General features: G+C 45.0%; 2 protein-coding genes across 7 annotated transcripts in view; both read left to right on the forward strand.

Moving 5' to 3' along the window:
• LOC139536707 (PDZ and LIM domain protein 5-like) overlaps positions 1 to 634 on the forward strand; it is a 97475-nt gene extending 96841 nt beyond the window's left edge. For all 5 annotated transcript variants that reach the window (XM_071337316.1, XM_071337322.1, XM_071337325.1 and 2 more), the window contains one exon: positions 1 to 634. This exon is cut by the window's left edge and continues 764 nt beyond it. The gene's annotated coding sequence lies outside the window, so the exon portion shown is untranslated.
• A 512-nt stretch (positions 635 to 1146) lies between these two features.
• The window catches only part of LOC139536741 (bone morphogenetic protein receptor type-1B-like), a 130496-nt gene continuing 106531 nt past the window's right edge, over positions 1147 to 25111 (forward strand). The window contains exons 1-2 of one of the 2 annotated variants that reach the window (XM_071337339.1): positions 1147 to 1334; positions 10145 to 10214. The gene's annotated coding sequence lies outside the window, so the exon portion shown is untranslated. Of the gene's footprint in view, positions 1335 to 9853; positions 10027 to 10144; positions 10215 to 25111 lie in introns of those variants that run through there. The other variant, XM_071337346.1, reaches the window with a different exon arrangement.

The following is a 25111-nucleotide window of genomic DNA, read 5'->3' on the forward strand; positions in this document are numbered from 1 at the left end:
CAGTGGACATATTCAAATCAATTTTCACTTTAATTATCACCCCCCCCCCCCTCTCTCTCCCCTCATCTGTCTCTGTCTGTCTCTCTGTCTGCTGGTCTGGTTGAATCTGTAGACAGATCTGTATTTATCTTGGTAGTATATTTATTGGGGATGTAGGAATGTACTGTATTTTGGGCTTTCTAGGGTCAGTTGCACATAGAGTGGTTTACTGACAAAGTCAGACGATCAGGACAGACAGCTGTTATTTTATTAGCAGTAGGGGTTTTCTCAGTTTATTGTTGTATTGATTTTTCTAAGTATTTTTATGGATAAAATTTTAATACATTTTTAACCTAAACTTAGACACCATTTTGCTTTTGCTGCCACTGATGAATGCTTGTCTATGTGGTGTTTATTGGTGTAATTCATTCCATTACCAATCGTATTTTCCATGATGTTACTCATCCGAACTACAGAACAAAAAAGGCTACAATTGTTCTCTACATCTCTACAATGTCAGTGTTATTGTGATTTGTATTAGACCTTTGTGGGAAGAACACCATTTTATTGAGAAATACAGTACATTAATTCAAGTGTATTGGTCTTCTATTTGTAAAAATAAAACTACAATTTCATATAAAGTCTTTGAAAGTAATAAGGATTCAGTAATGTGTGTGTTTTTGTTTGTGTTTTTATGTTTATGGTTTATCATTGTTTGTCATAGTGTCACTATAGAGATCCCAGATCAAAACCTCTAAATATGACTGGTTGATTCCAACAGCGTGATGATGAAGCTCAAAACGTTTGTACAGCTTTTATGCCAATTTATATTAGGATTGGTGTTCAATAAACCAACCTTTCTTTGCTACACAGAGATGATGCAGCAATATAACAATATTGTTCAGTGTCAGGTGAGGCCATTCCTTGGCGATCTCCAAGGAAACGGGAGATAACGTTTCTCTCAAGTCTCTTGTCTTGCCTCAAATTAATGATGACATTATGACACTACAAAAGTGCAGACTAGAATGTACCTTTTGAATAAACAATGACTGAAAAAAGTTATAGGGGAAAATGTCAAGTGGTTGCATATTATGCAATAAAGATTTCCATCCGTAGATAAAGTGAAACGAAAGGGACACTTGGAGCAGCGGGGGACTGTACTTCTCCAAGACGTCGGAGGTGGGAGCCCTATACCGGGCGGCGAAAACGGAGCTAATGTTATGTATTATGTTCACTTGGAGAAGTTAGAAATCCGACACAACACAAACGTAGAAAAACGAAGAAGCCTAGACGAAATTCTCAAAATAATTGTGACCAAACCATCATAACGGAATCCTATTCTACGCGAGGAAAAGGTAAATTTGTTTAGAAAACCAGGTGTTTTCATAGTAAGCGCGAAGTTTTAGCTTGCATCAATTCTGGTCGCTAGCTTGTATCCTTACTTCTGTCAGATTGTAAAAGTGGTGGTATTGTGTTGTTTGCGAGTCATGTAATTCAGTCATGATACACAGGTTTTGACGGCGGTGATGGATTAAATTAGCATCCCCTGAACTATCAACAACCGACTCTGATTCGCCTGCTTCCTCTGCTCTGGTTCCGAGATTTCAGTAGCTGGCGTTGATGTTTATCAGCATTTAGCAATTAGCAATTATCGCCACACAATAAATCTCCAAATGCCACTTTAGATCAAGTGATTTACTGTAGGCTAAAGCCCTAGAAAATACACCTCAAACGTACAACTATGATAAACGTATTAAACTTTTTTCTCAAATAGCCTAAGATTATAGCTTAATATTTGGATACATTTGCAAAAGTCTACTTTCACAATACCGTAAGACTTGATCAACTCTGATTTTCAATATTATGAGAGTAATCATAGAAAATTATCCTTTATAATGCTTCCTCTTGATGATACAAGAAATGTTACCAATTATGACTAGAGGGTTATGAGTGTTTTTGGTGTACCTGTGAAGTCTTGTTTACTGTCTATTAATATAGTCCCAGTATGACCTGACACCCCTTGCTAGCTATCTCATTGAAAGTGTCTCTTAATAATGAACTCTGTGTGATGTTGAAATACAGCCTCTGGCAGAGTCCTGGATTGATACTGCTCATTATTATTTTAATTTTTGTAATTTTTTTAATTAGGATCCCCATTAACCAAGCTGTGGAAGACGCACAGTATGTACAGTCTTCTCAGCGCCTGGGGGGAGATTGCATTTTATATTCAGTAGGAAGATATACTGTAGTATACTCACACATTAACACAGAGTGGACCTGGGTTCAGTACAAGAGATTGGCCTACTGTACTGTTTTATCATACTGGGTGCATGTGTGTAAATATGTGTCTCTCTCTGGTCTAGTGGAATTCTATGATAGACTGGTGAACAGAACAAAGCATTGTGGCGTGGCATGACTGTCTTTAAATGGGGTTTCAGTCCAATCAAATATTACCCTTGACCCCATGCCACTATACACCAGTTGATGGGGTCTCAAGTCAACAGCCCCACGGCCATTGCAGTAGACCACCAAAAACATCACTGGCCTCCAGCTCCTGAAGTTAGGCCAGGCCAGAACCCCAAGAGCAACCATCCGTGCACAGCCTTATATTTTATACTAGTCTTCACCTTGGAGACTGAGGTTGTGTCAAATGGGACCTTATTCCCTATGTAGTGCACTACTTTTGACCAAGTCCCATAGGTGTCTGGTCAAAAGTACTGCACTATATAGGGTGCCATTTAGGATAGAGGTCGACCGATTATGATTTTTCAACGCCGATACCGATTTATTGGAGGACCAAAAAAAAACAATACCGATTAATCAGCCGTTTTTTTTAATTTTTTAAATATTTTTTAATTTAAAATAATGACAGTTACAACAATACTGAATAAACACTTATTTTAACTTAATATAATACGTCAATATAATCAATTTAGCCTCAAATAAATAATGAAACATGTTCAATTTGGTTTAAATAATGCAAAAACAAAGTGTTGGAGAAGAAAGTAAAAGTCCAATATGTGCCATGTAAGAAAGCTAACGTTTAAGTTCCTTGCTCAGAACATGAGAACATATGAAAGCTGGTGGTTCCTTTTAACATGAGTCTTCAATATTCCCAGGTAAGAAGTTTTAGGTTGTAGTTATTATAGGAATTATAGGACTATTTCTCTCTATACGATTTGTATTTCATATACCTTTGACTATTGGATGTCTTATATGCATTTTAGTATTGCCAGTGTAACAGTATAGCTTCTGTCCCTCTCCTCGCTCCTACCTGGGCTCGAACCAGGAACACATCGACAACAGCCACCCTTGAAGCAGCGTTACTCATGCAGAGCAAGGGGAACAACTACTCCGAGTCTCAGAGTGAGTGACGTTTGAAACGCTATTAGCGCACACCCCGCTAACTAGCTAGCCATTTCACATCGGTTACACCAGCCTAATCTCGGGAGTTGATAGGCTTGAAGTCATAAACAGCGCAATGCTTGAATCATTGCGAAGAGCTGCTGGCAAAACACAGGAAAGTGCTGTTTGAATGAATGCTTACGAGCCTGCTGCTGCCTACCACCGCTCAGTCAGACTGCTCTATCAAATCATAGACTTAATTATAACATAATAACACACAGAAATACGAGCCTTAGGTCATTAATATGGTCGAATCCAGAAACTATCATCTCGAAAACAAAACGTTTATTCTTTCAGTGAAATACGGAACCGTTCCGTATTTTATCTAACGGGTGGCATCCATAAGTCTAAATACTCCTGTTACATTGCACAAACTTCAATGTTATGTCATAATTACGTAAAATTCTGACAAATTAGTTCGCAACGAGCCAGGCGGCCCAAACTGTTGCATATACCCAGAACTCTGCGTGCAATGAACGCAAGAGAAGTGACACAATTTCACCTGGTTAATATTGCCTGCTAACCTGGATTTCTTTTAGCTACATATGCAGGTTTAAAAATATATACTTCTGTGTATTGATTTTAAGAAAGGCATTGATGTTTATGGTTAGGTACAGTCGTGCAACGATTGTGCTTTTTTCGCAAATGCGCTTTTTTTAAAATCATCCCCTGTTTGGCGAAGTTGGCTGTCTTTGTTAGGAAGAAATAGTCTTCACACAGTTCACAACGAGCCAGGCGGCCCAAACTGCTGCATATACCCTGACTCTGTTGCAAGAGAAGTGACACGTTCCCTAGTTAAAAGAAATTCATGTTAGCAGGCAATATTAACTAAATATGCAGGTTTAAAAATATATACTTGTGTATTGATTTTAAGAAAGGCATTGATGTTTATGGTTAGGTACATGTTGGAGCAACGACAGTCCTTTTTCGCGAATGCGCACCGCATCGATTATATGCAACACAGGACACGCTAGATAAACTAGTAATATCATCAACCATGTGTAGTTAACTAGTGATTATGATTGATTATTTTTTATAAGATAAGTTTAATGCTAGCTAGCAACTTACCTTGGCTTCTTACTGCATTCGCGTATCAGGCAGGCTCCTCGTGGAGTGCAATGTAAAGCAGGTGGTTAGAGCATTGGACTAGTAACCGAAAGGTTGCAAGATTGAATCCCCGAGCTGACAAGGTAAAATCTGTTGTTCTGCACCTGAACAAGGCAGTTAACCCACCGTTCCTAGGCCGTCATTGAAAATAAGAATGTGTTCTTAACTGACTTGCCTAGTTAAATAAAGGTTGTTTTGAAAACTTGAAATCGGCCCTAATTAATCGGCCATTCCAATTAATCGGTTGACCTCTAATTTAGGATATAACATGCAGTCCTATTCAATACAGAGAGGATCATTGATGGAAGCCTGAGTGAGTGGTAAAGAATGAAACACACAGTGATCTCACTACCACCCAGGATTGGCAGCAGCACCACAGACACACACACACACCAACACCATAGCCTACAGGGATGTGGAGGGAGGCTGGAGGGTGGTTGGCAGGCCTGTGTTTTTGTGACCTACCACAGACTGAGGCTGGGAGTGTTTCACTGTTGAGGTCTGTGTGTTTCTGGCGTCGGAGTGTGGGTCTTGTTATGGTAGTTGTGTAAAGGTATTCGTCTCCGGTGTGAAAACGACTGTGTGATACAGGCCTGGCCACACGGGCAGTCTGGTAATAACCAGGATGTTGAAAATGAGACACATTGATATTGGGAAGAGAGGTGATGACAATGCACCTGCCAGGTATCTATTGAACAAAACATTTGGTTTGTCACTGTGAATGATATCCCGCGCCACCCGTATCTCCCGGGTGGCGCAGTGGTCTAGGGCACTGCATCGCAGTGCTAGCTGCGCCACCAGAGTCTCTGGGTTCGCGCCCAGGCTGGGCTGGGTTCGCGCCCAGGCTCTGTCGCAGCCGGCCGCAACCGGGAGATCCGTGGGGCGACGCACAATTGGCATAGCGTCGTCCGGGTTAGGGAGGGTTTGGCCGGTAGGGAGGGTTTGGCCGGTAGGGATATCCTTGTCTCAGTATGTAAAAAATTAAATAAAAAAATAAATAAAAAATGTAATAAAATGTATGCACTCTACTGTAAGTCGCTCTGGATAAGAGCGTCTGCTCTTGGCCGGTAGGGATATCCTTGTCTCAGTATGTAAAAATGTAATAAAATGTATGCACTCTACTGTAAGTCGCTCTGGATAAGAGCGTCTGCTAAATGACTAAAATCTAAATGTAAATGTAATGATTGTCGTCTCCCATATGCCTCAAGGTCGTCTCCCTTGTGGCTACCGAGTGGCGCAGCGGTCTAAGGCACTGCATCTCAGTGCTAGAGGCGTCACTACAGACACCCTGGTTCGAATCCAGGCTGCATCACAAACGGCTGTGATTGGGAGTCCCATAGGGCGGCGCACAATTGGCCCAGCGTCGTCCGGGTTTGGCCGGTGTAGGCCGTCATTGTAAATAAGAATTTGTTCTTAACTGACTTGCCTAGTTAAATAAAATATATATATACACTGCTCAAAAAAATAAAGAGAACACTAAAATAACACATCCTAGATCTGAATGAATGAAATATTCTTATTAAATACTTTTTTCTTTACATAGTTGAATGTGCTGACAATAAAATCACACAACAATTATCAATGGAAATCAAATTTATCAACCCATGGAGGTCTAGATTTGGAGTCACACTCAAAATTAAAGTGGAAAACCACACTACAGGCTGATCCAACTTTGATGTAATGTCCTTAAAACAAGTCAAAATGAGGCTCAGTAGTGTGTGTGGCCTCCACGTGCCTGTATGACCTCCCTACAACGCCTGGGCATGCTCCTGATGAGGTGGCGGATGGTCTCCTGAGGGATCTCCTCCCAAACCTGGACTAAAGCATCCGCCAACTCCTGGACAGTCTGTGGTGCAACGTGGTGTTGGTGGATGGAGCGAGACATGATGTCCCAGATGTGCTCAATTGGATTCAGGTCTGGGGAACGGGCGGGCCAGTCCATAGAATCAATGCCTTCCTCTTGCAGGAACTGCTGACACACTCCAGCCACATGAGGTCTAGCATGGTCTTGCATTAGGAGGAACCCAGGGCCAACCGCACCAGCATATGGTCTCACAAGGGGTCTGAGGATCTCATCTCGGTACCTAATGGCAGTCAGGCTACCTCTGGCGAGCACATGGAGGGCTGTGCGGCCCCCCAAAGAAATGCCACCCCACACCATGACTGACCCACCGCCAAACCGGTCATGCTGGAGGATGTTGCAGGCAGCAGAACGTTCTCCACGGCGTCTCCAGACTCTGTCACGTCTGTCACATGTGCTCAGTGTGAACCTGCTTTCATCTGTGAAGAGCACAGGGCGCTAGTGGCGAATTTGCCAATCTTGGTGTTCTCTGGCAAATGCCAAACGTCCTGCACGGTGTTGGGCTGTAAGCACAACCCCCACCTGTGGACGTCGGGCCCTCATACCACCCTCATGGAGTCTGTTTCTGACCGTTTGAGCAGACACATGCACATTTGTGGCCTGCTGGCGGTCATTTTGCAGGGCTCTGGCAGTGCTCCTCCTGCTCCTCCTTGCACAAAGGCGGAGGTAGCGGTCCTGCTGCTGGGTTGTTGCCCTCCTATGGCCTCCTCCACGTCTCCTGATGTACTGGCCTGTCTCCTGGTAGCGCCTCCATGCTCTGGACACTACGCTGACAGACACAGCAAACCTTCTTGCCACAGCTCGCATTGATGTGCCATCCTGGATGAGCTGCACTACCTGAGCCACTTGTGTGGGTTGTAGACTCTGTCTCATGCTACCACTAGAGTGAAAGCACCGCCAGCATTCAAAAGTGACCAAAACATCAGCCAGGAAGCATAGGAACTGAGAAGTGGTCTGTGGTCACCACCTGCAGAACCACTCCTTTATTGGGGGTGTCTTGCTAATTGCCTATAATTTCCACCTGTTGTCTATTCCATTTGCACAACAGCATGTGAAATTTATTGTCAATCAGTGTTGCTTCCTAAGTGGACAGTTTGATTTCACAGAAGTGTGATTGACTTGGAGTTACATTGTGTTATTTAAGTGTTCCCTTTATTTTTTTGAGCAGTGTATAAAATGTGATCAATAAATAACCTAGTAGATGTTGAAGACACACCAGTCCTGGGATTATGGAAGACTGCAGGGTCTGTGTTTCACAAGTGAGATAATATGTAAAATAATGTTTGACAGATTTCCAGGTGTCTGCAGGTTACTCCTATTTCCTTTACCTTTGAGTTAAAAACAAAAAACCTAAACCTATGGAGAGACACACACACACCGGGTAGTCATGGGTCTGAATCTAGGTCTGTCCGCAGGGCTAAGCTTAGCAAGCTGCGACCCCTCTCACCCCGACTTCCTCCCTTATAATTACAGGAAGTGAGCTCAGCCAATCAAAGAATAGTTCCTGGGCGCATATTAACAAGCTGCCAGTATTTGGGAAGAGGGGGGAAGGTTTTCCTCTTAGAGAATGTTTGAGAGATATTGAGAAAGTGTTGAAGAGGGTGGGACTGTCTGGTATCAATCTCAAGAGAAATGAAATTAGCACTATCGGGTTATTGAGGGATATCTTTGTTCATCCCTTATACTTTATAAATATCTTCAGGAGGATTTGAACACAGCCAATCACATGTGAGTGTGTCTTGTTACAATGTTGGTTGGAGACAGAGGTCCAGACAGAGACTATAGAGTCCGCAGGGGTGTCAAACTCATTCCACGATGGCTGAGTGTCTGTGAGTTTTAGTTTTTTTCTTTCAATTAAGACCTGTAGACAACCAGGTGAGGGGAGTTATTTATTAATTAGTGACCTTGATTCATCAGTCAAGTACACGGGTGGAGCGAAAACCCGCAGACACGCGACCCTCCGTGGAATGACTGGAACGTGCCCTAGCGCAACCAGTTTCATCTGCGGGCCGATTTTTGTGAGTTGATGGTCGGGGGCCAAAACATAATAATAATTTGTACACTGCAAATTGACCACAACTAAGCCAAAAAGAGATGGTATTTGAAATGAACAATCATTTCATACCTTGATTACATTGAGACACGATCACATACGTAAGTCTCTTCTTTTAGTACTGAGAATACTTGAACAGATTCCTGGGAACAGATTCCTGGGGATTTTACAGTCTCGTAGGCCGCCTGTTGCCGACCCTTGCCCTAGCAGCCTGTGCTACTATGTCTCAGGGGCTTGACAGAGGAGAGGACAACAGAAGGAGAACGGAGGATATCAGCCCTCTTTCAATGGCTTTACCAGCCACAAATGCCAGAACATTCTCTATTCCCCTTTGTTCCTTCTCTCCCTGCTCTTGATGAGGAGTGTGGGAGTAGATTTAAGCACATGGGTGTCTGATATTGCACACACACACACACACACACACACACACTTCCGAGCTCAAGAGCATCTGATATCAAGGCTTTACACAGGTATGGCTTTTCCATCAATCATCTAATCCCTTTGCTTTCTTTCTGCCAATAATGCAGCTGGAGTTCATTCCACACCCAGACACTCTGTAGTTACCATGCACACCCAGACACTCTGTAGTTACCATGCACACCCAGACACTCTGTAGTTACCATGCACACCCAGACACTCTGTAGTTACCATGCACACCTGGACACTGAAGGAAAAACAACATTTTCCCCTGGAAAACAATGGTCATGTCACATCACAGACCCAGGGATGCAGTTCTCTGCTTGTCTGCTCCAGACATTCTCATCCCTCAGGAGGACTAGGATACATTTTCAGGACATAGGTAAGAGGAGCCATGGAGAAGATAGATTATGTTGCCTTGGTGGTTCCTACTGTCATTCTTCATATTAACAGAGTTCTGGGTTTCAACATTGGGACAAGGAGGACATGCTTGCCGTCCCCTATGAGAGAACCCTAGAACACTAGAAACAGTCACTTATTTAGGCTTACAGTCTCCATGGTCCAATAATATTTCCTCTCAGATTTCTGGAAGTGTTGAAATATCATTCATATATGGATATAGATTAAAGCTTGTTGTTATGAGTTCATCCATTGTAGCATTCCTCCTGAGATTCTCCTGAGGGGAAATCACATGGTCTGTGAAGTGTGCACCTCTGGTTCAGATCAGCACTGGGGCAGAAGAGGTGGAGGAAGAAGAAGAGGAGCAAGAGGCCTCATCTTGTTCCACTTTCTAGTAATCCTCTCCTTTCCTATAGGTTCCAGTTGGTCTTTGATAATTACTGATAATCCTCCCAACCCCCCCCAACCAACTCCTCAACCAAAGTCACTGTGAAGATCTTCAGCGCTCTCTCTCTCTCTCTCTCTCTCTCTCTCTCTCTCTCTCTCTCTCTCTCTCTCTCTCTCTCTCTCTCTCTCTCTCTCTCTCTCTCTCTCGTGTCTGAGGAGGGAAGGAGCAGGAATTACTTCAAGCTGCTAGCTGTGTGCTCTTTGCCTGGAAGGTCTATAACCGTGTGAGAGAAATTGGGCATCCTGTTATTAGGAGGAGAAACGGGGATAGACGGTGGAGAAGACAAAGGAGGAGGGGAGAGATAGAGAGAGAGAGTAGTTGTTGAATGTTGTCAAGAGGCATTGGTTGAAATCCCAGGTGGGGAATTGCCTTGAGCCTGGCTGAAATTCAGTCTGAATCACATCTGGCAAATAACATTAATTGGAAAATATATGAAAATCAAAGCTTTTTTATTAACTATCCCTTTCTCTTTCAGGAGAAGACAGCAGCTGTGACTTTGGATGGCAATAATGACAGACCGTTGTTTAACCCCTCGTTGTTGGATGGTGAGTCTGCTTTCTGTTCTTACTTCTTCTTTATTGTTAAAATGGAAGATGAGTTTCCTATCCTTGTCTCTTATTGGATTTCTGAGCTGGTGTTTGGGTGGTGGTGGTGCTGGTGTTTGGATGGTGGTGGTGCTGGTGTTTGGGTGGTGGTGGTGCTGCTGGTGTTTGGATGGTGGTGGTGCTGGTGTTTGGGTGGTTTGGGTGGTGGTGGTGCTGGTGTTTGGGTGGTGCTGGTGTTTGGGTGGTGCTGGTGTTTGGATGGTGGTGGTGCTGGTGTTTGGATGGTGGTGGTGCTGGTGTTTGGGTGGTGCTGGTGTTTGGATGGTGCTGGTGCTGGTGTTTGGATGGTGGTGGTGCTGGTGTTTGGATGGTGGTGGTGTTGGTGTTTGGGTGGTGCTGGTGTTTGGGTGGTGCTGGTAGCGTGTAGCGTTTGGGTGGTGGTGGCGGCATGTAGCGTTTGGGTGGTGGTGGCGTGTAGCGTGATGTGGCGTGTAGCGTTTGGGTGGCGTGTAGCGTGATGTGGCGTGTAGCGTTTGGGTGGTGGTGGCGTGTAGCGTGATGTGGCGTGTAGCGTTTGGGTGGTGGTAGCGTGATGTGGCTTGTAGCGTTTGGGTGGTGGTGGTGTGTAGCGTGATGTGGCGTGTATCGTTTGGGTGGTGGTGGCGTGTAGTGTTTGGGTGTGTAGAGAGCTCAATGATGGGTAGGTGGCAGTGAACCTCCAGAGCGACTAATTGACTAACTGCTGAGCACATCAATGAGGACGTTAGTGAATCCACACTGCAGCTAATAGAGTCAGCTCTGTGTAGGCTACACTGCAGAATCAGTCTGGAGTAGAGACACAGTAAGGCCGGCCAATGGATGCTGACTGTGGCAGACGGCACATGGTCCACTGTGTGTGTCTCTTACCTGGCTCTGAGACATGGATCCCTCAGACTCAGTGAGAGAGGAATGTGGGACCACACACTGTGCATGCTTACTGATTTTAAAGGGGATGTGGAGTTGAAAGTTTGACAGTAGCTGTTAGCACTGGCTAGGTGGAATAGCATCTAAACTACACTCTACGGGCATGGGACTAGGTGGAGTAGCAGCTTAACTGCACTCATGGGACTGAGTGAACCTATCCTCACAGCTGACCTGAGGACAGGTGAGACATAAGGGCTATTAGTGCATGTTACAGAGTTGTCCCCCGTAGCTGATCTGAGGACAGTTCAACACTGATAGGATGTCATTGTAGGCAACTTTTCTCTGCTGCTGTCATTGTTTCTCCGGCTCTCAGTTGGTGTCAAGCCTTGGGCTTTTAAACTGAAGTTGAATGGGGGTCTGTGAACAGAACGTGTGAAGGCCACATCATTAAGTGTGTTCATTCAATATATAAAACTATTTCAACACAATGGAGTGATTGTGTGTGTCTCTGACAAGGACTCTTATACAGTATGTTCTCTCCCTCTCATTGATTTCCACACTGGGTCAGAGAGTTGCTGCTGTAGAGTTTAATTAGCATTCCTTAACCCTTAAGAAATTAACTTGCCACTACAGGCATAAACAAAACAATGTGCTGACAAGGCTCTGACAGCACTCCAACAGTCAGGATCTGACCTGGAGTCAGTGAAGAGTCCCCTCCCACAGAAGACAGTAGCTGGTTGTGTTGGTGAGAGGCTGTGGACTAGGACATTGACCTGGTGTCAGGAAAGAGGAGAGGCCTATAGTAGCAGAGCACTGGTTTAGATGGCTGGAGAGTAACACTCCGTTAAAGAATGCCAAGAATCTGTGTGTTGAAGTTCACACTCTATCTCCATATGCGGCTGGATCCTGGCAAATAGGAGACAGCTGTGTCTGAGAGAGGGAATGTCAAAGTAGTCACATTGAGATGGATTTATTTGAATTGGGTGTGCGTCCTCTATATGGAAAAGATTACTGTATTGTACATGTAAGCACAGACACACACACACACACACACACACACACACACACACACACACACACACACACACACACACACACACACACACACACACACACACACACACACACACACACACACCAGACAGGTAGCAACCAGGATGTTGGTCTGTGTTTATACGCTGTAACTCAGTGGGTTATTAAAGCAGTGCAGGTCTATGGTAGGACGGCTGAGACAGACAGACCACCCTACATGATGACACCTGTTTGATGTGCAATGGGAGATTCAACACGTAGCCCTGCTCATTCTGTTGGCTTAATGGTCTACTTACTCAGCTCTACTACTGTTCTGTTATTTCACTGTAATAATGACATGGCATAAGGTCTTAGGGTATGAGCTTTGCATCCTTGAGCTTTGCATCCTATCTTATGGCTTTACTCTCCTTTTTAACTCCCACAACCCTCCCACCCTCGTAACCACATAGACAAACACACCCTGGGGACTGAGGCTTTTTCCCCACTCTGAAAACACATCCATCATATTATGTTGAATGTCCTTTTGAAGAACCAACACAGTCTGAGTGTCTTTGTTCTAAATTCCTGTCTGTGTCTTGGAGGGTAGTTGCAACGAAACCCCACGCGTGTACGCTAACTGGTTCTGACAGCAAGGAGAAAAACAGATCATCTTTTTCTCTCCTGATCACGTTATTCGCCTGCCCCTGTATTTTTGATGACAAATGGATTTTCCATGTGTTTTTTACATAGATACAGGGCAGAGGGCGATCTGAATCATACAGTACCTGGTCTTACCGTGGTTGCCTGCATGGAAATGTGATGACATCAAGGCTTGGCATGCTGAGCCCCGTAACGTCCCAGTCCTATAGTGTAGGACATCCAGGGAGAGTGCAGAGGGCTGCCTTTACATACACTAGATGTTATCAGGATGTTCACCTTCTCTCATATCCCTGGCTGCTCTGACCAATCTCTTAATTACAGCCTGACTAAAATCCTGGTCAACAAACAATACAGAATAAAACAGATGAAGCGAATATAATTTTTGTGTATATAACATAAACCGATACAGATTCTTGACATTATGGATGCAGTATCATGTACTGTATGCTTTGTGTTAATGATTGTGATGAGATCCTCATGGGAGTGTGTAATCAGTGGTGTGTTCTGGTGGCAGGCCGCGCCAAATTCAGCTTCTCTCTGGACTCTTAACAATGGCTCACAGTCAGTCAGTCAGTCAGTGTACTGGCACTAAGCTATATTTAGAAATGGTAATGGAAAATGTACAGTCAGGCAGGTTCCCTTTCAATCAGCCAATTAGAGGATTCATAGTGGAGTAACACATGGGAACACACTCACACACAGGTTGCACAGGCAGCACAGTGGTGGATGCCTGGCAGGTTTTAGCACACAACACAGGATTAGAGAGCCAGCCAAAACAAATGACGTCACGCCTCGTGTGCTCAACATCCCAGGAGTGTCTTCTCTCTTACCTCTGTAACACCATCCCCACTCCCTGTTCAACCCAGGACACTCTCCTAATATCATTTTCTGGGGTATTAAATGTTAGACTCATTTCACCATTCGACTTTCACCTGTACTGTAGTTTGTCTCTGTACAGCTGTTGGTCCTGTCTGTGTGCTGGACTTGTCTCTGCCTATAACTCTCCTATGAGGACAGATCGTCATTAACAAGCCTTGGCCGAATACAAACAGTGTAGTTATTCCCTCCGTAAGGCAATCAAACAGGCAAAACGTCAGTACAGAGACAAAGTGGAGATGCAATTCAACAGCTCAGACAAGAGACGTAATGTGGCAGGGTCTACAGACAATCACGGACTACAAAGGGAAAACCAGCCAGGTCGCGGACACCAACTTCTTGCTTCCGGACAAGCTAAACACCTTTTTCGCCCACTTTGAGGATAACACATTGCCACCGACGCAGCCAGTTACCAAGGACTGTGGCTCTTATTCTCCGTGGCATCCCTAGCCGCGTCGTCAGAGCATGCGCAGACCAGCTGGCTGGAGTGTTTACGGACATATTCAATCTCTCCCTATCAATCAATCAAATGTATTTATGAAGCCCTTTTTACATCAGCCAATGTCACACCCAGCATAAAACCCCAAACAGCAAGCAATGCAGATGTAGAAGCACGGTGGCTAGGAAAAACTCCCTGGAAGGCAGCAACCTAGGAAGAAACCTAGAGAGGAACCAGGCTCTGAGGGGTGGCCAGTCCTCTACTGGCTGTGCCGGGTGGAGATTATAACAGTACATGGCCAAGATGTTCAAATGTTCATAGATGACCAGCAGGGTCTAATAATAATAATAATCATAGTGATTGTAGAGGGTACAACAGGTCAGCAACTTAGGAGTAAATGTCAGTTGGCTTTTCATATCCGAGCAGTAGAGCGAGAGAGTCGAAAACAGCAGGTCCGGGACAAGGTAGCACGTCCGGTGAACGGCTCAGGGTTCAATAGCCACAGGCAGAAAAGTTGAAACTGGAGCAGCAGCATGACCAGGTGGACTGGGGACAGCTAGGAGACATCAGGCCAGGTAGTCCTGAGGCATGGTCCCAGGGCTCAGGTCCTCCGGGAGGGGAGGGAGAGAGAATTAGAGGGAGCATACTTAAATTCACACAGGACACCAGATAAGACAGGAGAAATACTCCAGATATAATAGACAGACCCTAGCCCCTCGGCACATAGACTATTGTAGCATAAAACCCCAGTCTGCTGTCCCCACATGCTTCATGATGTCCACCATTGTTCCAGTACCCAAGACAGCTAAGGTAACTGAACTAAATGACTATCGCCCCGTAGCACTCACTTCTGTCATCATGAAGTGCTTTGAGAGACTAGTCAAGTTTCATATCACCTCTACCTTACCTGACAGGTGCGTGCTCAGCCCCAAAAAGTTCACCCCGCTATCATCCAGAAGGCGAGGTCAGTACAGGTGCATCAAAGCTGGGACTGAGAGACTGAAAAACAGCTTCTATCCCAAGGCCATCAGACTGTTAAATAGCCATCGCTAGCACTTTAGAGGCTGCTGCCCTATATACGCAGACTTGAAATCACTGGCCACTTTGATACTAGTCACTTTTAATAATGTTTGCATTACTCATCTCATATGTATATATACTGTATTCTATTCTACTGTATTTTAGTCTATGCTGCTCAGACATTGCTCGTCCAAATATTGATATATTCTTAATTGACTTCCTTTACTTTAGATTTGTGTGTATTGTTAGATATTACTTGTCAGCCAATGCAGAAAATGCATGAATGTTTCTACTAATCTTCTGTCCAGGTTTAAGAGTGGTCTCTCTCTCTCTGGTCTCTCTCTCTCTCTGGTCTCTCTCTCTCTCTGGTCTCTCTCTCTCTCTCTCTCTCTCTGTTCTCTCTCTCTCTCTGGTCTCTCTCTCTCTCTGGTCTCTCTCTGGTCTCTCTCTGGTCTCTCTCTGGTCTCTCTCTCTCTCTGGTCTCTCTCTGGTCTCTCTCTGGTCTCTCTCTCTCTCTCTCTCTCTCTCTCTCTCTCTCTCTCTCTCTCTCTCTCTCTGTGTTGACTGCTGGAGTCTCTCCCTCTTTTGCTCTGTGTTGACTGCTGGAGTCTCTCCCTCTTTTGCTCTGTGTTGACTGCTGGAGTCTCTCCCTCTTTTGCTCTGTGTTGACTGCTGGAGTCTCTCCCTCTTTTGCTCTGTGTTGACTGCTGGAGTCTCTCCCTCTTTTGCTCTGTGTTGACTGCTGGAGTGAGTCTGGCTGTTCTGATGAATCCTGAGTGCTTAGGTAGAGTATGGTGTGTATCCGGTTACATATGACTCAGTGTGTGTGGCAGAGAGAGTAGCAGCTATTCTGCTGTAGCCTGGACCGTTATTACAGGTGTGTCAGGCCTAGATGCAGCTGTTAATTACTCAGACATGGCTACATGTAGTACCATGTGTGTCTACAGAAGGCTCACGTGTAAATGAGAACAAACTAGCTCAGCGTGTCTTACAGTTGATCTCTTAGAAAAGTAGTTGTATCTATTTTCAGAGTCGTTATGTCACTAATATGGTCACCTCTTCAAGAGCTGTTATCATTACCACACATAACTAGGGTGACTGCTGCTGTGATGGTATTCTCCCCAGCAGCAGAACAGTACTGCACCAATACCTTATCAATACCACATATGTTCAGAGAACATACAACACTAATCTGAGAACTTTACTTTACTATTATTCCTGCGTTTCTATAAAAAAAAGAGGCTGGGCTGTGAGGAAGGCTAGGTTTTGAACAGCTGCTCTACTGCGCTCCTCTCCCCTCCCTCCTCTTTCCTCTCCCCTCTTTCCTCTCTTCTCCTCTCTCTGCTCCTCTCCTCTCCCTTTCTCCTCTCCTCTCTCTTCTCCCCTCTCCCTCCACCTGTGTTATGTGGCTCCGGCTGCAGATCTGTGCTGCTGCAGTACAGTAGTCCTCTTGTACTTTCCTTAAAGATCAACTTCAATTAATGAGCGTCTGTCAGCGCTGGGCCTGGGAGTCTCACTGGCAGGAAATTGGAGGATAAGCTGCTTTTGTTCCACAGCGCCAACATTTTGTGCTTTATTGGTTTCCTCATTCTTATTTGAACTGGACACATGAACGAAAATACACACACACACACACACACACACACACACACACGTTCATACACAATTCATAAACGCACACACAGCCACAAATGCACACACAGAGCTACCTTTAGATTTGACTGCAAACCAACGTCCATGACTCTCTGCGATGTTTCTCAGTTTGAAGACAGTGTTCAGGATGGTGGGTGTTTTCTCTCTTTGAGGCTGGTGTTTGTTTTACTTTTTAAACACACTCCTAAATGAAGCAGTAAATGAGCTGGACTGGACAGCTCCTTGGGACCAGGTCTGGGTGAGGAGGAGAGACAGAGGGTAGTGGGCCAGTGCTGAAGTCCACAGAAAAGCTTCAAATGTAAAAATGAGTGGAACTCCCAGGGTTTTCAAAACAAGACGGGAGATTTCATTACACATACCTGGACAACTGAGAGCATGGAAAAAACACATGTGCATGTGCGCACACACACACTCCCCGCATCCCTGAGCAGCCGCTGGGCTGGTCAGACTTAAAACCAGAGACATAATACAGATCATTTGAACCAAATGCAGCAGTGAAAACTCCCTTTTTCCCTCTCTCTCCTGTCTCATGGCCAACACGTGTCCACTTCAGAAAAGTGAAGCGCTCTACAGAAACATGGTCATCAATCATAGCCTGTAAGGAATCAGTCACTGCATACAGGGTTTGGTGGTGGAGAGTGGGAGCTCTGTGGTGTGCTGCCTACCGCTCTGTGGGTTGGGTGGGTGGGCGCCGGGTGGTGGTGTTATTCTGGGCTTGGGGAAGGAGTACACTGGTGTGGCTGGTACCTTTTTTAAGCCTGGTTCCATCATGTTTTGGGTGGGGCGGCTGGGTTAAGGGATGACTGGTTCTCTTCAGGTCGAAACCCAGATAGACATTAAAACAAATTTAAAACTCTGACTTTATAATTATGTTAAAATCAAGACAACAAATTATTGTTGTAGCCTCCGACAAGCACACCTGATTCAACTAGTCAACTAGTCATCAAGCACTTGACTGGTTAAATCAGGTGTTTGTCCGAGGCTGCGACAATAATGCGTACTGGAGACACTGCTGTAGATAGTCTGCCATTTCTTTGAATAGGGGACTAGGTCTGTGGGAATGTTTGCATCCTCAGCAGCCAGCCAGACAGCCAACCAGCAGTAACAAGATGTCTGCAGACTGCAAATGAGTCTTGAGCCAGATTAGACTAGACAGTCCTGGGGGATCGGATTTGAGATCAACCCTAAAATTTAACCTCCACTCTGCGGTCTTGAGGGAGGGGGTAGAGGGGGATCCTCTGGCAGACCTAAATCTACTCAAAGCCCCCTGGATTCCTGCTTTGAGAGTCTTCCCTGTCTGTGTAAACAGGTCTGGAATATCACCTTGTTTTGTGTGTATTGACACACTGTCAAATGTCTGTGTGGGGCGTGTCCGCTTGAACACTGTTATACAGGAACCTATTCCTATTCAGCCGACAGTCTTTTAAACTCATTTTGTGTGTGTGTGTGTGTGTGTGTGTGTAATACAGTTTTTCCATAGGAAGCCTGTTCCCATTAAAGTCATACTCCTATTATGATCAAAGGTCCTAGAGACAAAGCAAGTTCTACTGCTCCGTTTGATATTCTAGTGAAGTAATCCAAGTTGAGTGACTCTCCACTGACCCATCTCCCCAGACGTAGGGTCACACCGCCGGCCCGGTGCACCATGGGTTCACCATCGTCTTAACGCTCTAACTCCCCTTCAGAGACTGATGGATATCTTGGTGCATCTAATCGGTTCATTATCCACTGTCTTTGTGCATTAGACACAGTGTGAGAGGACAGCTGTCTGTATGTTGCTCTGCTCTGGGCTGTCTGTCTGTGTGTGATGTTTGGCGTCGAATGTGTGTCATGTGTTTAGTTTTTCGGGGAGGGCTCCCCTTGCCTCATCTCCCGGGCTGACACTTGACCCACGGGGTAATCACGGAGGGATTTGGGATGCCTTTGGCGGACACACAGAGTTTAGGGGGAGAGGGCTGCTAGGCTGGTTTGGTGCTGGAGCGTTGTATTTGCATGTGTCTTTGCTTGATTGTGACAAGGGCTTTATACAGGTAAATATGGGTCTACAGTCTTCCCCTTTTAAGACCAACTCGGCAATTACAATGTGCCAGTCCCCAAACTTCACTAACCATTGCTATTTGAGTCATTGTAGCTCTTTAGAATGTCAAGCCTTGATGCTACCTTGTCTGTCTGTGTCTCCTTTTCAGCAAATCGATAAAGCTGTGAAAGTACTGCAATAAAAGGGGTCAGAGTTCATTAGATGTCAATCTGGATGACCAGCAAGGTCAGCATGGCACATGCAGCTGCTCTCTGGTTGGCTGATTTGATAGGGCGGAACGAGGACAACGCTATGAGGAATAGCTGAGTGGGAGGAGAGAGGATCTATCATGGATTCCTCCTGATGACAACCATGACACTGGTCTGGCTGTGTCCTGCAGCTCTTCTCTCCTCTACAGACTCTACATGTACAGGAGCAGAGAAATGAATGATCTCTTACAAGCCAACACTCCCCATGGGCTTAGATTCTCTCTCAATCAACTCAACAGAACAGCCTTGTAGTCTGGGAAATTAACTTCTGAGAAGTGAGTTGTCTGTTTATAAACAGTTAAGTCATACTGCCATTGTTATTGAGCAAGATGGACACTATGTGCGCTGAGTGTACAAAACATTAGGAACACCTTCCTAATATTGAGTTGCACACCTTTTTGTCCTCAGAACAGCCTCAATTTGTCGCGGCATGGATTCTACAAGATGTCGAAAGCGTTTCACAGGGATGCTGGCCCATGTTGACTCCAATGCTTCCCACAGTTGGCTGGATGTCCTTTGGGTGGTGGACCATTCTTAATACACACAGGAAACTGTTGAGCATGAAAAACCCAGCAGCATTGCAGTTCTTGACATAATCCAGTGCGCCTGGCACCTACCACCATACCCCGTTCAAAGGTACTTAAATATGTGACCGACCGGCTCGATTCGGTCTTAGTGGTTCCTCAATTAAAAGTTTTGAGCTTATGCCGCAACCGTTTGTGGTAGATGGTGGTAGATTGTGGTAAATTGCATCATTCTGTCAGTGCACCACTCTATTACAAGGGTGAGTTAGAACGCTGATCTGTAGGTTGTCTAAACTGAGTCAATTTGTGCCAATCGTTTTGTGAATTAATGGAGGTTTGAATATTTGTCAGTCTCTCCTTTTTTTGCTGGCGGGTGGTCCGGTGTTCAAATCAAATTTTATTGGTCACATACACATACTTAGCAGATGTTATTGGTTACATACACATACTTAGCAGAAGTTATTGGTCACATACACATACTTAGCAGATGTTATTGGTTACATACACATACTTAGCATATGTTATTGGTCACATACACATACTTAGCAGATGTTATTGGTCACATACACATACTTAGCAGATGTTATTGGTCACATACACATACTTAGCAGATGTTATTGGTCACATACACATACTTAGCAGATGTTATTGGTCACATACACATACTTAGCATATGTTATTGGTCACATACACATACTTAGCAGATGTTATTGGTTACATACACATACTTAGCATATGTTATTGGTCACATACACATACTTAGCAGATGTTATTGGTCACATACACATACTTAGCAGATGTTATTGGTCACATACACATACTTAGCACATGTTATTGGTCACATACACATACTTAGCAGATGTTATTGGTCACATACACATACTTAGCATATGTTATTGGTCACATACACATACTTAGCATATGTTATTGGTCACATACACATACTTAGCAGATGTTATTGGTCACATACACATACTTAGCATATGTTATTGGTCACATACACATACTTAGCATATGTTATTGGTCACATACACATACTTAGCATATGTTATTGGTCACATACACATACTTAGCATATGTTATTGGTCACATACACATATTTAGCAGATGTTATTGGTTACATACACATACTTAGCAGATGTTATTGGTTACATACACATACTTAGCAGAAGTTATTGGTCACATACACATACTTAGCAGATGTTATTGGTTACATACACATACTTAGCATATGTTATTGGTCACATACACATACTTAGCATATGTTATTGGTCACATACACATACTTAGCATATGTTATTGGTCACATACACATACTTAGCATATGTTATTGGTCACATACACATACTTAGCATATGTTATTGGTCACATACACATACTTAGCATATGTTATTGGTCACATACACATACTTAGCATATGTTATTGGTCACATACACATACTTAGCATATGTTATTGGTCACATACACATACTTAGCATATGTTATTGGTCACATACACATACTTAGCATATGTTATTGGTCACATACACATACTTAGCAGATGTTATTGGTCACATACACATACTTAGCAGATGTTATTGGTCACATACATATACTTAGCAGATGTTATTGGTCACATACACATACTTAGCATATGTTATTGGTTACATACACATACTTAGCAGATGTTATTGGTTACATACACATACTTAGCAGATGTTATTGGTTACATACACATACTTAGCAGATGTTATTGGTCACATACACATACTTAGCAGATGTTATTGGTTACATACACATACTTAGCAGATGTTATTGGTTACATACACATACTTAGCAGATGTTATTGGTCACATACACATACTTAGCAGAAGTTATTGGTCACATACACATACTTAGCAGAAGTTATTGGTCACATACACATACTTAGCAGATGTTATTGGTCACATACACATACTTAGCAGATGTTATTGGTCACATACACATACTTAGCAGATGTTATTGGTCACATACACATACTTAGCAGAAGTTATTGGTCACATACACATACTTAGCAGAAGTTATTGGTCACATACACATACTTAGCAGATGTTATTGGTTACATACACATACTTAGCAGATGTTATTGGTTACATACACATACTTAGCAGATGTTATTGGTCACATACACATACTTAGCAGATGTTATTGGTCACATACACATACTTAGCAGATGTTATTGGTTACATACACATACTTAGCAGATGTTATTGGTCACATACACATACTTAGCAGATGTTATTGGTTACATACACATACTTAGCAGATGTTATTGCAGGTGTAGCAAAATGCTTTTTTGAGTGAGAACTTGTTGCAATTACACTTGACATGTGGACTGAGGATTTTCGAAGAACGGGTGTGGTGGGCTTTTGGTTTCTCCCTCTAAAAACAGAAAGAAATAGTTGTAAATAACAGTCTTTATTTAGCACAGTGTAGAAGAGTGATAGCCCCTCTATAGAAAGTGAGTTTCTGAAACACGGAGTCCTTCTTTGCTGATGTGAAGAAGAAACTGAATGAGAGTCCAGCGAGGATAGGGAGGGGAAAAAGGTGACCCATATTCTCAAGACCTGAGCTACTTCATTTGTTTATGAAATGTACTAGTTTATTTAGGCAATTTTAATATGTGTTTAGGCTTGGCCTATTTAGTAGGCTATTTCGCAGCATAAAGTTATATTTGTCAGCATAAAGCTGAGTCTCACTCATTCGTGGCTTTGGAACAAAATAAATAAGTACCAACATTATTCGGATCGTCTTTAATAAAGAAATGTTTTGACCAAGTTAATCTGCTCATGTTGTGTGTTCAATAATTTGTGACATTGTGGTTACAATGAAGAATGTAAACAAAATATATCAAATAAAGCCTATTCATAATGAATAATCAGATGCTTAATTGTTTTTATGACTCCAGACAGTAGGCTATTATTCCTGTAATTTTTTTTCCCTGCATTCATTCATATGGCTGAAGGTCTATTCAAGATTTGGCTAAAAAAGAAACCATGCCATGAATTAGGAACAGATATTTCTTTCACCATGCAATGTGGCACATTGACAACTCAAATCGCTTTCAAAATCAAATGTTTTGGTCACAGACACGTGTTTAGCAGATGTTATGGCGGGTGTAGCGAAATGCTTGTTTTTAGCTCCGACAGTGCAGTAATATCTAACAAGTAATATCTAACAATTTCACAACATATACACACCAATCTAAGTAAAGCAATGGCATTAAGAATATATAAATATATGAAGAACCTTCTAATATTAGACAAATAAATATGCTAAAATAATAACTTCAAAAACAGTCCATTCATCACTGGATTTCTTCAAATTGCTGTGCATGAAAAGGATATCATCCACCGTGCCTGGTCACAGGCTCGCAGCTGGCTTCTCTCTGAAACCACACATCCACCATGCCTGGTCGCAGGCTCGCAGCTGGCTTCTCTCTGAAACCACACATCCACCGTGCCTGGTCGCAGGCTCGCAGCTGGCTTCGCTCTGAAACCACACATCCACCGTGCCTGGTCGCAGGCTCGCAGCTGGCTTCTCTCTGAAACCACACATCCACCGTGCCTGGTCGCAGGCTTGCAGCTGGCTTCGCTCTGAAACCACACATCCACCGTGCCTGGTCGCAGGCTCGCAGCTGGCTTCTCTCTGAAACCACACATCCACCGTGCCTGGTCGCAGGCTCGCAGCTGGCTTCTCTCTGAAACCACACATCCACCGTGCTTGGTCGCAGGCTCGCAGCTGGCTTCTCTCTGAAACCACACATCCACCGTGCCTGGTCGCAGGCTCGCAGCTGGCTTCTCTCTGAAACCACACATCCACCGTGCCTGGTCGCAGGCTCGCAGCTGGCTTCTCTCTGAAACCACACATCCACCGTGCCTGGTCGCAGGCTCGCAGCTGGCTTCTCTCTGAAACCACACATCCACCGTCCCTGGTCGCAGGCTCGCAGCTGGCTTCTCTATGAAACCACACATCCACCGTGCCTGGTCGCAGGCTCGCAGCTGGCTTCTCTCTGAAACCACACATCCACCGTGCCTGGTCGCAGGCTCGCAGCTGGCTTCTCTCTGAAACCACACATCCACCGTGCCTGGTCGCAGGCTAACAGCTGGCTTCTCTCTGAAACCACACATCCACCGTGCCTGGTCGCAGGCTCGCAGCTGGCTTCTCTCTGAAACCACACATCCACCGTGCCTGGTCGCAGGCTAACAGCTGGCTTCTCTCTGAAACCACACATCCACCGTGCCTGGTCGCAGGCTCGCAGCTGGCTTCTCTCTGAAACCACACATCCACCGTGCCTTGTCGCAGGCTAACAGCTGGCTTCTCTCTGAAACCACACATCCACCGTGCCTGGTCGCAGGCTCGCAGCTGGCTTCTCTCTGAAACCACACATCCACCGTGCCTGGTCGCAGGCTCGCAGCTGGCTTCTCTCTGAAACCACACATCCACCGTGCCTGGTCGCAGGCTAACAGCTGGCTTCTCTCTGAAACCACACATCCACCGTGCCTGGTCGCAGGCTCGCAGCTGGCTTCTCTCTGAAACCACACATCCACCGTGCCTGGTCGCAGGCTAACAGCTGGCTTCTCTCTGAAACCACACATCCACCGTGCCTGGTCGCAGGCTCGCAGCTGGCTTCTCTCTGAAACCACACATCCACCGTGCCTGGTCGCAGGCTAGCAGCTGGCTTCTCTCTGAAACCACACATCCACCGTGCCTGGTCGCAGGCTCGCAGCTGGCTTCTCTCTGAAACCACACATCCACCGTGCCTGGTCGCAGGCTAACAGCTGGCTTCTCTCTGAAACCACACATCCACCGTGCCTGGTCGCAGGCTAACAGCTGGCTTCTCTCTGAAACCACACATCCACCGTGCCTGGTCGCAGGCTAACAGCTGGCTTCTCTCTGAAACCACACATCCACCGTGCCTGGTCGCAGGCTAACAGCTGGCTTCTCTCTGAAACCACACATCCACCGTGCCTGGTCGCAGGCTAACAGCTGGCTTCTCTCTGAAACCACACATCCACCGTGCCTGGTCGCAGGCTAACAGCTGGCTTCTCTCTGAAACCACACATCCACCGTGCCTGGTCGCAGGCTAACAGCTGGCTTCTCTCTGAAACCACACATCCACCGTGCCTGGTCGCAGGCTCGCAGCTGGCTTCTCTCTGAAACCACACATCCACCGTGCCTGGTCGCAGGCTCACAGCTGGCTTCTCTCTGAAACCACACATCCACCGTGCCTGGTCGCAGGCTCGCAGCTGGCTTCTCTCTGAAACCACACATCCACCGTGCCTGGTCGCAGGCTAACAGCTGGCTTCTCTCTGAAACCACACATCCACCGTGCCTGGTCGCAGGCTAACAGCTGGCTTCTCTCTGAAACCACACATCCACCGTGCCTGGTCGCAGGCTAACAGCTGGCTTCTCTCTGAAACCACACATCCACCGTGCCTGGTCGCAGGCTAACAGCTGGCTTCTCTCTGAAACCACACATCCACCGTGCCTGGTCGCAGGCTAA

The sequence above is a fragment of the Salvelinus alpinus genome, chromosome 1 (genome assembly GCF_045679555.1).
Source record: "Salvelinus alpinus chromosome 1, SLU_Salpinus.1, whole genome shotgun sequence".
NCBI classification, from domain to species: Eukaryota; Metazoa; Chordata; class Actinopteri; order Salmoniformes; family Salmonidae; genus Salvelinus; species Salvelinus alpinus.